The sequence below is a fragment of the Arvicanthis niloticus genome, chromosome 6 (genome assembly GCF_011762505.2).
Source record: "Arvicanthis niloticus isolate mArvNil1 chromosome 6, mArvNil1.pat.X, whole genome shotgun sequence".
NCBI classification, from domain to species: Eukaryota; Metazoa; Chordata; class Mammalia; order Rodentia; family Muridae; genus Arvicanthis; species Arvicanthis niloticus.
This window is the reverse complement of record NC_047663.1, coordinates 104,114,006-104,127,923: the sequence shown is the minus strand read 5'-3', so window position 1 is coordinate 104,127,923 and position 13,918 is coordinate 104,114,006. Positions and strand designations below refer to the sequence as shown.

At 41.4% G+C, this 13,918-nt stretch overlaps 1 protein-coding gene and 1 pseudogene across 1 annotated transcript in view; one reads left to right on the top strand and one right to left on the bottom strand.

The window, feature by feature from the left end:
* The window catches only part of Nxph2 (neurexophilin 2), a 121,648-nt gene that overhangs the window by 19,372 nt on the left and 88,358 nt on the right, over positions 1-13,918 (bottom strand). The gene's annotated exons all lie outside the window — the stretch shown is intronic.
* Positions 3,372-5,061, top strand: LOC117711680 (alpha-enolase pseudogene; annotated as a pseudogene).

The window sequence follows — 13,918 nt, the reverse complement described above, 5'->3', positions numbered from 1 at the left end:
CCACAGCCCCTCCCACAGAGAGGTCTATGGCCATCAGTCATGAGGAACAGTACCTCAGGCTCTCCCACATGTAGATGAGGTATCTCCAAGCTCTAAGACCAAGCCAATAGGTGTTATCTGCTGCCAGACCCTGACCCACCCCCAAACTGTATAAAAGAGCTCTATTCGGGAGAAGTCAAGGTATGCGAGAATCATCCCGTTGTCTGCGAGTTTCTGTCCCAAGAACTGTAACACTTGAGAAGAGATCTGCTCTCCTGAAGCAGCTTCAGGATCCTCCCTTCTGTGCTAGCTATCTGGCTTCTTACAGGTCCAGCCCTGGCCTGCTCAGCTTGGAGAGACAGGTACAGTAACTGGGTAGCAACAGCGGAGATGTGGGAGGAGGCAGCAGCGGAGGCAATTCCCCCTCCCTGCTCACACTCTATCCCCTTGGCCCGGATCCCCGCACCCAGCTGGGCTGGAGATCTTTGTGGGACACCCTCCAGAACAGGAACCCACAATTGGTTGTTTTCCAAAACTGATGGTAAGGTACTATGGCTTAAGATAACATCTAAACAACTCACTGAAAATGAAGACATCACACTACTGCCTATCTAAAGTCTTTACCTCTATAGACTAGTGCTTACGGTACTCTGAAAGGTACTCTGCATGCTACCAAAGGTCAAAGGTAAACACCAAACCCAGCTACAAAATCTTTGATCTACAGTAGTGACCTGCCCTCAAGATGAGCTCGTGCTTATGGATTCAACAAATATCTGATTGCATTTAAAGAACCCATCTCCTATACTGCTCTGGTGACCAAGAACCTAGGAGAAAATCAAATGCTACTGTTTTTCTAAAGAAACATGCAATAGAATAAGTTCTAATGACATTCTGCTATAATCTTTGGTCAGTGTCTTACTCAGCAAGCATCAAAAAGCTTCCACCTATAGTAGATGTGAATTAATACAAAGTCTCATAGCTGGAGAATGTGCAGAGAGTTCAGAGATCTTGAAACACTAGAAATAAATTAAATATCTCTGTCAATACTCTCCCTTCAGGCCTTAGGGAACCTTGCTATAGAAGATGTGCAGAAGAAAAAGTGTAAGAACCAGAGGGAATGGGGGGACAACAAGGAAACAAGCCTACTAAACACATCAGGATGGGTAAACATTGTAGGAAACTGTGGTCAGCGGTGATATATCCGCCATTCCAAGATGGCGTGGACATCCTGTCCTCCACAAGTAAACAATTAACTGCACAGGTGCAAAGGCAGAAAGCCCGCCAAAGTCACTGGCCAATCCTGAGGCGTAATATTGGGTGATGAGTGAACAGCCAATCAGAAGTGAATACGTCACTCTAGGGTGTATTTAAGCTGTGCCTCTTCCTGTCTTTGGCCCTTCCACATTCTTCACTTCTGCTGATACAAGATTAAACCCTCGCTGTGGTAACTACCCGAATTCTGCCTCTCGTGTCTCTCTTCCAAGGGCAAAAGGGGACACAGGAGGTGTGCGGAACAACTGGAGCCGAAACCCGAGAGTTTCAAGGCGACACGGAGGCCCCCAAGTTTTGGGGCGGGTTAAAAGACTACAGGACGAGGTATACCTTTGGAAGATATGCCTGGGGTAGAAGCTTTTGTTGCAGGTGGATATTCACCCATTGCCGCCGCAGCAATAGCTAGCCTCTTGTTTGCGTTGCTTTCAGCTATTAGTGCAAGTCAAGAGGTTTCAGTAGAGAGCCACTCTAGCATACCAGAACCAGGGCGTGTTAGTCGGCATCAGGCCAAAGGGCCTGGGGATTAGGCCAGAGAGCCTGGGGAGACAGAGTACTCAAAAGGAACAAGGGCTACTGCAGAGCTCGTTAAGCTTAAGGACCCTTTACCGGCGGGTGGAGAGAGAGTGGAGGACAAAAGGACCCTCCTTTATGACAGAATCTTTGGGGAACCATCTGCGCTCTGCTACCTGTGGCGGCTTGCAGCCTGGCAGAGTGAGAGCAAGAGAGCGTGGTGCGAAAGACAGGCAGAGGAGGGAGACAGTTTGCTCTGGGAAGGGCATCCCAGCGACGGGCACACGGGGAGTGCCCCGCGAGCTCAGAGCAAGCAATGCCAGTGATTGAACAGATGATCTTTGAAAATGCCACAACTGAATGCGGTTTGGGAAACACCCTTACTAACGCAGGACTAGTGGCAGCTAATTTACAGAGGGCTGCGGCCCTTCTCCAAGGTCAGGGACGAGTTAGGCCCGCGCCATGGCCAGGAAGGGGGGCTGTTTGTGCTTATTCCACAGGTGAAAACAATTCAATTTGGGTCCCTACGTGGCTGGTACAGATTGTGAAGAAGGAAGCCAGATTGCAAGATGACGACCCTGATTCTCCTGACACTGATGTTCGATTTGGGGATAAGCATACCACTATGGGACATAGTTAGATCTTGGCCTGTTCCCTTGCCAGTACATTCAAATGCTGCATTGCCGCCATTGTTTACAGCTATTGAGTGTTACTTGGTTGCCCTGGCCTCAGGTGCACTCTCCAGCAGCCTGGGTCATAAATGCTACAAGTTTTCCATTAAATTTTACACTTTGTTTTGTGGCAGCAAAACTTTACAACATAAAGGTAATCTACTTGGTATTGATTTGAGAGAAAATAGATTGCTTACATCGTTAAAGATTGGTTTTGTTTCTCAAAATTATGGTTATACCCTAATATTACAAAAGAGGCTTAAATTTAAGATTTAAAGTTAAGGTCAAAATCACACAGCTCAAAACCTAGCCAAGCCTCAGAGTACAGGCCAGAGGGAGGTTACATTTACATTTGAATTAAGACAATGCAGACTGAGCTACAGAAGCCCAGGTGCTAAGCATTCCCTTTTATTCTGGGTCTTCACCGACCAAGCCCTAGAAATGTGCTTACCAGAATTTGTCTCTTGTCCTCATTGTTTCTTGTGAGAAGAGGGATAAATCTAAGACCCAAAGACTTTACAACAGTCTGTGGGCTAAAAGTTATGATTATGCTGGAGAAATTAAAATTATGTCTACTTCCCTCCATGAGTATAACTGTACCTGCTGATAAAATATGGTTCAAATTGTTTTAATTCCTTTATATTCAAAGTTGTTAAAAATGAGATGCTTTGGATTCCTCTAATATATGTAGCAATTATTAGAGAATAAGGTTGGCTTTTATCTGATATTCTCATTGGACAAAAAAGATTGGTTATTAAATTAATCCAAAATAAAGTTCAAATTTAAGATTTATACAGCCTAACTTGCCTACTCCAGCTGCCATTTCAGTAAATGCTTATATAAAAAATGTTTTATACCTTCCCTTTACGTTTCTGGTAAAGGTGAAAGGTTTACAGACAATAAATTTATTCATAATTTTTAAGAGCCCATGAAGCGGCTGACCCGGTACAGCGTCGCACTCACGTCTGTCCTTAACGCTCTCTTCGGTGTCTACAGAACCCTTTCTCTCCTTCACAGCGAGCCGACTCCCAGAAGTTCACCATGTCCATTCTCAAGATCCATGCCAGAGAGATCTTTGATTCCCGTGGGAATCCCACTGTTGAAGTGGATCTGTACACCGCAAAAGGTCTCTTCGGAGCTGCGGTGCCCAGTGGTGCGTCCACTGGCATCTACGAGGCCCTAGAGCTCCGAGACAATGATAAGACCCACTTTCATGGGGAAGGGTGTCTCACAGGCTGTGGAGCACATCAATAACACTATTGCACCTGCTCTGGTTAGCAAGAAAGTGAATGTTGTGGAGCAGGAGAAGATTGACCAACTGATGATCGAGATGGACGGCACCAAGAATAAGTCTAAATTTGGTGCAAATGCCATCCTGGGAGTGTCCCTGGCTGTCTGCAAAGCTGGTGCCATGGAAAAGGGGGTGCCCCTTTACCGTCACATTGCTGACTTGGCCGGCAACCCTGAGGTCATCTTGCCAGTCCCAGCTTTCAATGTGATCAATGGCGGTTCTCATGCTGGCAACAAGCTGGCCATGCAAGAGTTCATGATCCTGCCTGTGGGGGCATCCTCTTTCTGGGAAACCATGCGCATTGGAGCAGAGGTTTACCACAACCTGAAGAACGTCATCAAGGAGAAGTACGGGAAGGACGCCACCAATGTGGGTGATGAGGGTGGATTCGCACCGAACATACTGGAGAACAAAGAAGCCCTGGAGCTGCTCAAGTCTGCAATCGCAAAGGCCGGCTACACGGACCAGGTTGTCATCGGCATGGATGTGGCCGCCTCCGAGTTCTACAGGTCTGGCAAGTACGACCTGGACTTCAAGTCTCCAGATGACCCCAGCAGGTACATCACACCTGACCAGCTGGCGGACCTGTACAAGTCCTTCATCAAGGACTACCCAGTGGTGTCCATTGAAGACCCCTTTGACCAGGACGACTGGGATGCTTGGCAGAAGTTCACAGCTAGTGCAGGCATCCAGGTGGTGGGCGATGACCTCACAGTGACCAACCCTAAGCGGATTGCCAAAGCCGCAGGCGAGAAGTCCTGCAACTGCCTCCTGCTCAAAGTGAACCAGATCGGCTCAGTGACTGAGTCTCTGCAGGCGTGTAAGCTGGCCCAGTCCAATGGCTGGGGCGTCATGGTGTCCCACCGATCTGGGGAAACAGAGGACACTTTCATCGCCAACCTGGTGGTGGGGCTCTGCACTGGACAGATCAAGACTGGTGCCCCTTGCCAATCTGAGCGCCTGGCCAAGTACAATCAGATCCTTAGAATTGAGGAAGAGCTGGGCAGCAAAGCCAAGTTTGCTGGCAGGTCCTTCAGGAACCCCCTGGCCCAGTAAAGCATGGACTGGAGAGCCTGGAGCCACCAGCTGCTTAGGTCCTCTGTCCCTGATGTCATCCAGGCGGCTCAAGACCGGCCCAGTGCTTGCCCCTCTCCTGTCACTGCTTCCTTAGATGTCCACATCTGACCACCAGGAACCCTGCTGGGGACCCAAGCTTTGTAATCATGTGATTGGTCTGAATCATTGTTTTTGTCACCTGACTTCCCAGCTAGTGTCTGGAGCCCTCAGAACTCCAGTGTAATCTCTAGGGTGCCCACCATCAAGACTCCCCCAGTGGTTTACATGCAAAAATAAAAGTCATAGAAGCCAAAAAAAAAAAAAAAAAAAAAAAAAAAAAAAAAAAAAGAGCCCATGAAGCGATATTTGTTAAAAATAATTCCTTCAGAAAATGGTTAATTGTTTTACATTTTATATATACAAATATTGTTACTGCTTTAATACAAAAAATTAAGAGGTTAAATCTTTTAGTGTATATTATTCATTGTGTGATACTTTATTAGTGGATTTCTCTAAAAAAGTTTTCTACAAGCCATTGCTCCAATATAATGAGCTTTAAAAAATTTTTTTGGAGTACTTGTTGCTCCAAGAAAGATTCAAAGACAGTGTCTTTTTAATATTTGAGACAAGTTGCGCTAGAGAGAAGGCTAGATTTACAATTTAAAATATAAAAGCTGAACTCCCAGCAACCACATGGTGGCTCACAACCATTTGTGGTGGAGATCTAACGCCATCTTCTGGCTTGTGAGTGTACATACAAAAAGAAAATGGTTTACTTCTAATCTTGATTTGCTCTTAGTGATTTTTAAAAGTTGTTAAGAGATATTAATTGGCTAAAACCTCATCTTAAGCTTACCATAGGAGGATTTAAACCTCTGTTTGATATTTTCAAAGGGATGCAAGTCCTAAATTAAATCATATGTGTATATCCTTGAGTTTATCCTGCTTCAACACAATTAAATTATGTGTTGTAGCCACTGTTTAGAATGTTAAAAAAGGTGTATCTGCTTTTGTCTTGTTGAATGGTGTATTTCATGAAGTACAAAATGTTTCAGCTACACGATCTAATATCTCTAGCCATTTGAATAACATTAAAATTAATAAGGTGTTTAGGAATGCATCTGCACAACCGATGTCAGTGTGTGTGGACCCTCCATTTTTCTTTATGTTATCCAACTTTCAGAATAATTCTGATATCTTAGATTGTAAGAATGTTACATGCTTTTTAGCACAATGCTGGAATGGATCACTAGACCTAGCCATGGTTAATCAAGTTACAGCAGCTACTGTTGTTAATCAAATTTCAGAAAAGACCTCTAAGGCTTTGACCATTTTACAGAAAGTGGATGCACATCAGGCATCCTGTTGGTCAATCAGAGTTGATTTGCTCCAAGCCCATGTGGAGCAGCTCACGGATGTGGTTCAAATAAGCTGTGTGTCAACAACCCCACATCCAGGTATTACACCTCTGAGATTTGTAAATGATACATTTATTCAAAGCCATAATCTTTCTGCTTATTTAAAAGGGAGTTGGACTAGGAAGTTGGACCAGGTACAACAGCAATTTCAGATCCGGATTTCGAGCCTTGATGGAACACGAGTGGACCCTGTTACCCCTGGCGATTTTACTTCTTGGCCTACCTCTGCTCTTTCTTTCTTTCTTTCTTTCTTTCTTTCTTTCTTTCTTTCTTTCTTTCTTTCTTTCTTTCTTAAAGGGTGGGGATAGGCCTGCTTGGTACAGCCCTATGTTGTGGATTAGTGTTCATGATGGTTGGTCTGTAAGCTCAGAGCCCAACAAAAACGTGACAAGGCCGCTATTGCCCAAGCACTCGCAGCCTTGGAGCAAGGATCCCCCCCCTGAAATTTGACTATCTAGGCTAAGAAAGTAGCTGATGACTGAGACCCTCAGTCGATGCACCCCAAGGGTTCAGCCCATTGCACTGGGTCGATGAGAGGTCTAAGTCCAGCCAGCCCTTGCCTAAATAGCTGTGGTACCTGAATAGTAGGTTGACAGCCCTTGCACTCCTGGGAACTATATTCCATTGCACAGGGATGGGTGTCAATTCCTCTTTACTTCCCCTTAGCCCTTGCACCCAGAGGACTTGTTTTCATAGCACCTGGTAGGGTAAGGGAGAATCTTTGGGCTGTAAGTTCTTGATCGCTTATTCCCCCAAGATGAAGTTTGCTTGATCGAGCTTGAGTTCGAATCTTGATTGGTGCTGCGCTTTATAAGCAAAAGGCTGTTCCATATTAATAATTTAAACAGGGGGAGATGTAGGAAGCCATGGTCAGCGGTGATATATCCGCCATTCCAAGATGGCGCGGACATCCTGTCCTCCACAAGTAAACAATTAACTGCGCAGGTGCAAAGGCAGAAAGCGCGCCAAAGTCACTGGCCAATCCCGAGGCGTAATATTGGGTGATGAGTGAACAGCCAATCAGAAGTGAATACGTCACTCTAGGGTGTATTTAAGCTATGCCTCTTCCTGTCTTTTGGTCTTTCCGCTTCTGCTGTGACAAGGAGTAAAGCCTCTTTTGTAGTAACTACCCGAACACTGCCTCTCGTGTCTCTCTTCCACGGGCGAAGGAGACACGGAGGGGCGCGGAACAAAACATATGCACAGTCATAGAGACTGTGGCAGATAGAATGAACAGGGCTTCCATAGGTCTGGGACTGATTAGGGATCTCAGCGTTAAGATAGAGATAGACACCAGCCCTCATCCCCAACCCAGATGCTATCTCTAACTGATAATTACCTGGGGAGGAAAAAAATAGCACTCTCCAATGAAGTCTGGGTATGAAAACCATTCTTACTTTTTTTGTTAGTAGTAACTTTTTTTTGATATTTTCTTTATTTACCTTTCAAATGTTTTCCCCTTTCCAGGTCTTCCCTTTGGAAACCCCTCATCCCATCCCTTCTTCCCCTGCCTCTAAGAGGGTACTCCTCAACCTACCCACCCATTCCCATCTTCCTGCCCTGGCATTCCCCTACACTAGGGCATTGAACACCCTCAGACACAAGGGCCTCTCCTCCCACTGATGCCAACAAGTCTATCCTCTGCCATAAAAACCACTCTTAAGGGAAGGACCAAGCTGATCAGTAGATGGCTAACACACAGTGAACCCATGGCATTTTGGAGATTCTTTGTCCCATAATGATTTGTTAGGGCTTATTGTCCTTGTTCTTTGACCTCATAGGTTCTGTGTGTGTGTGTGTGTGTGTGTGCTCATTGTAGATCAAAGGGTTTGCACATGGGTTTGGTGTTTACGTTTCTCCTTTGGTAGGTTGCAGAGTGCCTTTCAGTACCATGAACACTAGTCCATAGCAGTAAAAATTTTAAGTGGGCACCTGTGTGAATTCTCTAAGTTCAGTGAGTTGTGTTGGGGTAAATCTCCAACCCAAATAGGACCGATCAAAGAAAGTACAACTCAATAATTATGAATACAAACTGCACGCCTAAATTGGGCAGATTTACCAGTACCCTATTTTATTTCCTAACTATGAGATGCCTTATAACTTGGGGTTTTCCAGGCTACAGCCTTTTCCTCCATTGTCCTTCCATCTCTCCTCTGGTCATATCCCACCACCTCCTCTTCAGTCATCTCTTCCCTTTCTTCTCTTCCTCTCCTCCCCTTCCTCTTTTTCTCTCCTTCCTTCCTCTCTTCTCCCAGCTCCACCTCCTCTTCTACTGCTTAATTACCAAGCTCCACTGTGAATACAATGTAGCAGAATAAGTGTCCTGCTACAGAGTTGTGTATATGTTATACACATGTGAACACACTCATGCATGCATTTCCAGTTTTCTGTTTTTATGAGATTTTTATGTGTGCCATTATATTCCAAAAAGACCAGCAGGGCCAACCTAGTCTAATATACTCAGAGAACCTAACCACTGTATTTGAAGGAGAAAGAAAACATTTCCATGCTATAAAAAAAATCTAAAAATTAACCAAAACAAACCAAAGTTAAAGAAAAGACAAGACCCAATATTTTAGACTGGAAAGGTGAATAAGTACAGCTAAAAGGGGCCTAAATAGAAATGGAAAAGTATAATTACTAAACACAAAGTATCACCGAAAACAAACAGCAACACTAAAGATCTGCAAGACAATGACTGCCACAAACCCATATCTTTCAATGGGTTTGCATTTTACAAACTTTACATATGAACATTCTCATTTTTCAAATCAAAAGCCACAAGGTAGCTGAACTAATGACAAAACAAAATCTGTGTATCTGTTATATATTAGAAAAACAGCTTTAAAGATGGTAGGGCATTAGAATTAAAGAACTGACAAAAGTACTCCAATCAAATAAGACTGGAAAGCAATCATTATTATCACAATATATGACAAAATAGACTTTAAACCAAAACAAATAAGAATAAATAAAGACACTTTATCCTAATCAAGGGGGTAATTATTCAAGAACATATTACTATTCTAAATAAATATGCAAGAAACTTTGACAGATCCAACTATAAATCATGTAGTACTGGTCTTAAAGACACAGAATAATATTAAGCTATTCCAATAGCCTACTTCATCTGGCAGACAGGTAATCTGTACAAAAATATAGATAAATATCAGAGTTAAATGATACTATACATGAAATGTACCTGAGGCATTTAAAGAATACTCCATACAAACACCAAAGAATATACATTCTACTCACTATACATGGAAGATTCTCTACAATAAACCACACCATGTGACACAAAACAAATATTTAAATTTTAGAAAAACTGAAAGAATTGTGTACTCTATCTGACCATAATGAAATAGAACTTAAAACTGATAACAAAGACATCTCTCTTCAACACAGAAACAGATTAAACAACTCATTCCTGAATGATGTATGAGTCAAAGAAGAAATCAAAGAAGAATTCCAAAACTTCTTGGGACTAAATGAAAAAGAAAATACAAGCCAACTAATAATTTAACAGGTATAATTTTCTACTTTGCTGGAAATATAAATTTGTAGGACTTTACTGTACCTATATATTCTAAAATATGTAAAATAGTATCTTTAAGACTTCTTTAAGTCCTCATTCTATGACATAAAATAATTGAAATGTTTTACACAGAAAAGTTTCTACCCCATCTCCTATAACTGATATGTGCACAGTGTGATTTACTATTTATACTGTGGCAACATGCAAACAATGAAAATCTCTAAACAAAAAATAAAATAAAATCTCTAAAAAAAATAAACAAAATTGTACAGAGATTATTGATATGGTATACTTACTTACACTCTTTTTTTATTAATTTTATATAATAATGGATTTTAATAATGAGAGACTTATATGGTCCTGAAATGACTCATTAAAATATCTGTATAATTGTACCTGAGTTGTTACGATATTATAATTTTTTATATATACAAACTTATATAACAGATATAAAACAAACATGGAGAAAAGTTAAAATAAATGCTCTAAATAGTTATAGGGCAGAATTTTTTTCTGGTGTTTTTCATCTTAAATTCAATCAATATGTATGTTTTGAAAACAACCTATTCTAAGACAGTATAACTTGAATTAATGTTTCCTAAATAAGATTATCACTTCTATTGCCTAGGCCAATGTTAACAGACAACACATTGCTATTTATCAGATACCCATACATTTTTAGATCCTGGTGAATCTGAGAAGATTAATTTTATGACTTGAGTATAATTAGGTATTTTATGAGCTTAGATATATGCTGGGTAACACAAGACCAAACTGACTGTTAACAAGTGTTTATTATAATAAAGTGAAAATTTAAAAATATTAAAAGTATGTAGGGGAACAACCCCACCTAGGAATCCATCATGTCAGCAGACACCAATCCTAACACTGTTGCAGTGGTCAAGAGTGCTCGCAGACAGGAACCAAGTGTGGCAGATCCTGGGAAGGTCTGGCCAGTAACTGACCAATGCAGATGTGGATGCTTGGAGCCAACCATTAGGCTAAACTCACAGAACCCGGTGGTGGAGCTGGCAGAAGGACTGGAGAAGCAGAGGGGGGAAAGAACAACATAGGCTGGCCTGACCACCCAATTCTCCCAGAGACTAGACCACCAACCAAGGAGTGTACCTGAAGGTATCCATGGCTCCAGATACTTATGTAGCAGAGGATGGCCTTACCAGACAGCAATGGGAGGGAGACCCTTGGTCCCAGGGAGGTTTGATGCCCCAGAGTAGGGGGATGATGGGGCAGGAGAGTGGGGAGGCAGGGCAGCACTCTCATACAGGTAAAAGGGAGGAAGGAAGGCAGATGTGGAATGACGGAGTGGCAGAGGGGTAACAGGGAAGTGGGTTATCATGGGATGGGGGATTGGTGGAGGGGTAACTGGGAAGTGGGATATTATTTGTGATGTAAATGAATGGAATGATTAATAATAATAATAATAATAATAATAATAATAATAATAATAATAATAATAATAAAGAAGATTCTGCTCGAGGGTGGGGAGGGGAAGAATACTTTCATATGAATACGCTATAAAAATAAAAAATGCAAGGTACTCCCTTAAGTTAATCAGAAAATATATACAAAATTTCAACTACTTAAATAGAAAAAAATACAGCACATGTGAACTCTGTTTGCAGTTGGCAAGAAAACTACATAATCCATGAACTGCTGAGAAGCCTTAATGAGTAATGGTGCTCACCTCTAAGCCTGATGAGCTTCCCAGGTACCCATGTAACGGAAGAGGAAAACTCAACAGTCCACGTTGATGATATACAAGCTGTACTTGGACCTTTGTAGAAGTTACTGTGGTCCCTGAGTATGCAGGTATACACATCACATGCACAAACACACACACAGTCACACACTCACACACATACACACTTACAAATAGACAAGTATAAAGGATCAGAGGAAAGATAGAGTAGTAAGATTTGAAGAGAAAATAGAGGATCTGGGCTAGTTAAGTGAAAGATATAAAAAAAAACTATAACATTTTATTTCACATGTATGAAAGTTTTGCCTGCTTATATTTAAATGTGGTGCATGAATATCTAGTGCCTTTAAAAACATTTTAAACTTAGTGTGCAACTTTGGGATCAAGCATATCTGCGTCATTTCAACACTGTAAGCCCCTAGTCTATTGACACAGCTCCTGCACTGGCTTTTCCTGATTATAACCCGAGAGCCAAGCCTAGTGGCAGCATTTCCATGATCACAATTCTAATTCCAGACTTTTAGTTTATACACTGACTTTGTCTGGTAAGTTTATTGAGAGCCTAGCCCACCTCTACTGCCCTCATACTTCTAGACCCAACTCATCTTACACTAACTAGCTCAGGAAAGGCCAAGTCAAGACACAAAATCACACACACACACAAAATGAAAGGACAGTATGTCGTCCTTCAAACCTGCTAGCCTTATAAAAATGTTCTTCAAAATTTACCTAGATGAAGCCTAGGGCAGAGAATTTATAATAATTGTCAAAAATTTAACAAAAAAACATAAGTTTAAAGAATGTACAAACAATTCACTGCACTTGGGTATAATAGCAGTAAACACTGTCAGAGGGATTGCCAAGAAAACACTAACATGTGACTGAATGAAATGTCAGAGATAATTCAGGATTTGAAGTCTAAATTCAGTAATGAGATAGAAATATTGAGGACTGGAACAGTCTGATGTCCTTGGCAGACCTCTATTCTCCTGCCACCTCCCTGTCCACCTTTATCAGTCCTTCAGGTATTGAAACATAAATGTTAGCTTCCCTTCCGCTACCCATCTTCCTTGCTTTTTGAGTCCTCTTGGGCAACCCAGCTGCCCTGCACAGTCTGCAATCCAGAGTGGACCACCACTATCTTGCCACTTCCCCACCCACTTTCATCAGACCAGCTAATCCTGAACCACACAGATCTGCTGAAGTGGTACAAAATAGTCAAAGGATACCTATCAGAGGACTTCCACACCAGAACCACCAAGATTAAACCTTGTCCCAATACTTAATATGACAGAAACATTCAGGGATGGTTAAAGGCCATCTAAAGAACACAATAAACAAAAGTCAAAGCAATAGGACACCTTTAAAGTACAACTATCCTACTACAGCAAGCCTTGAATATCCTACAAAAATCAAAGCACAAGAAGATTGCCTTAAATCCAATCTTATAAAGACATTAATGGCTTTTAAAGACAAAATAAATAAATTCCTTAAAGTTATATGGGACAATAGAATTGAACAGGAAAAGAAAATAAGTAAAACTGTTCAAGTCCTGAAAATGGAAATAGAAGCAATTAAAAAAACCTGAGGGAAACCTGGAGATGAAAAACCTAGGGAAGAGAACAGGAACAACAGATGCAAGCATCACCACCAGAACACAGAAAATGGAGGAGAAAATTTCAGATGTAGAAGATAGTAGAAATTACATCAGTCAGTGAAAATGTTAAATCTAAAAAATACTTTATGTGAAACATCTAGAAAATCTTGGAAATCATGAAAAGACCTAACTTAAAAATAATAGGAGTAGAAGAAGGTGAAGAGTCCCAGCTCTAAGTCCCAGAAAATATTTTCAACAAAATTATAGAAGAAAACTTTTTAAATCTAAAGAGTTACCTATAAATATACAAGAAGGTTATAGAATACCAGTCAGACCAGACTAGAAAAGAAAATTATTCTGCCACATAATAATCAAAACACAAAATCTACAGAACACAGACAGAATATTAAAAGTGGCAAGGGGAAAAGACCAGGTAACATACAAAGGCAGACCTGTCTGAATTATATCCAACTTCTCAACAGAGACTCTAAAAGCTAAAAGGTCCTCTAAAAAAAAAAATCCCACAGATCTCATCATAGATCCCATATACAAAGCAAAACTCTCAATCACCACAGATGGAGCAAACAAGACATTTAAAGACACATCCAAATTTAAACAATCCACAAATCCAGTCCTATAGAAAATACTAGAAGGAAAACACCAACCCAAAGAAGATCTACTACATCCCAGAAAACACAAGAAATAAATAACTCTATACCAGCAAAAAAAGGAAACACACACACACACACACACACACACACCACAAACATCAAAAGAACAGAAGTTACAATCATTGGCCATTAATACTTCTCAATATCAAGGGACTCAATTCTGCAATTAAAAGACACAAGTTAACAGAATGGATA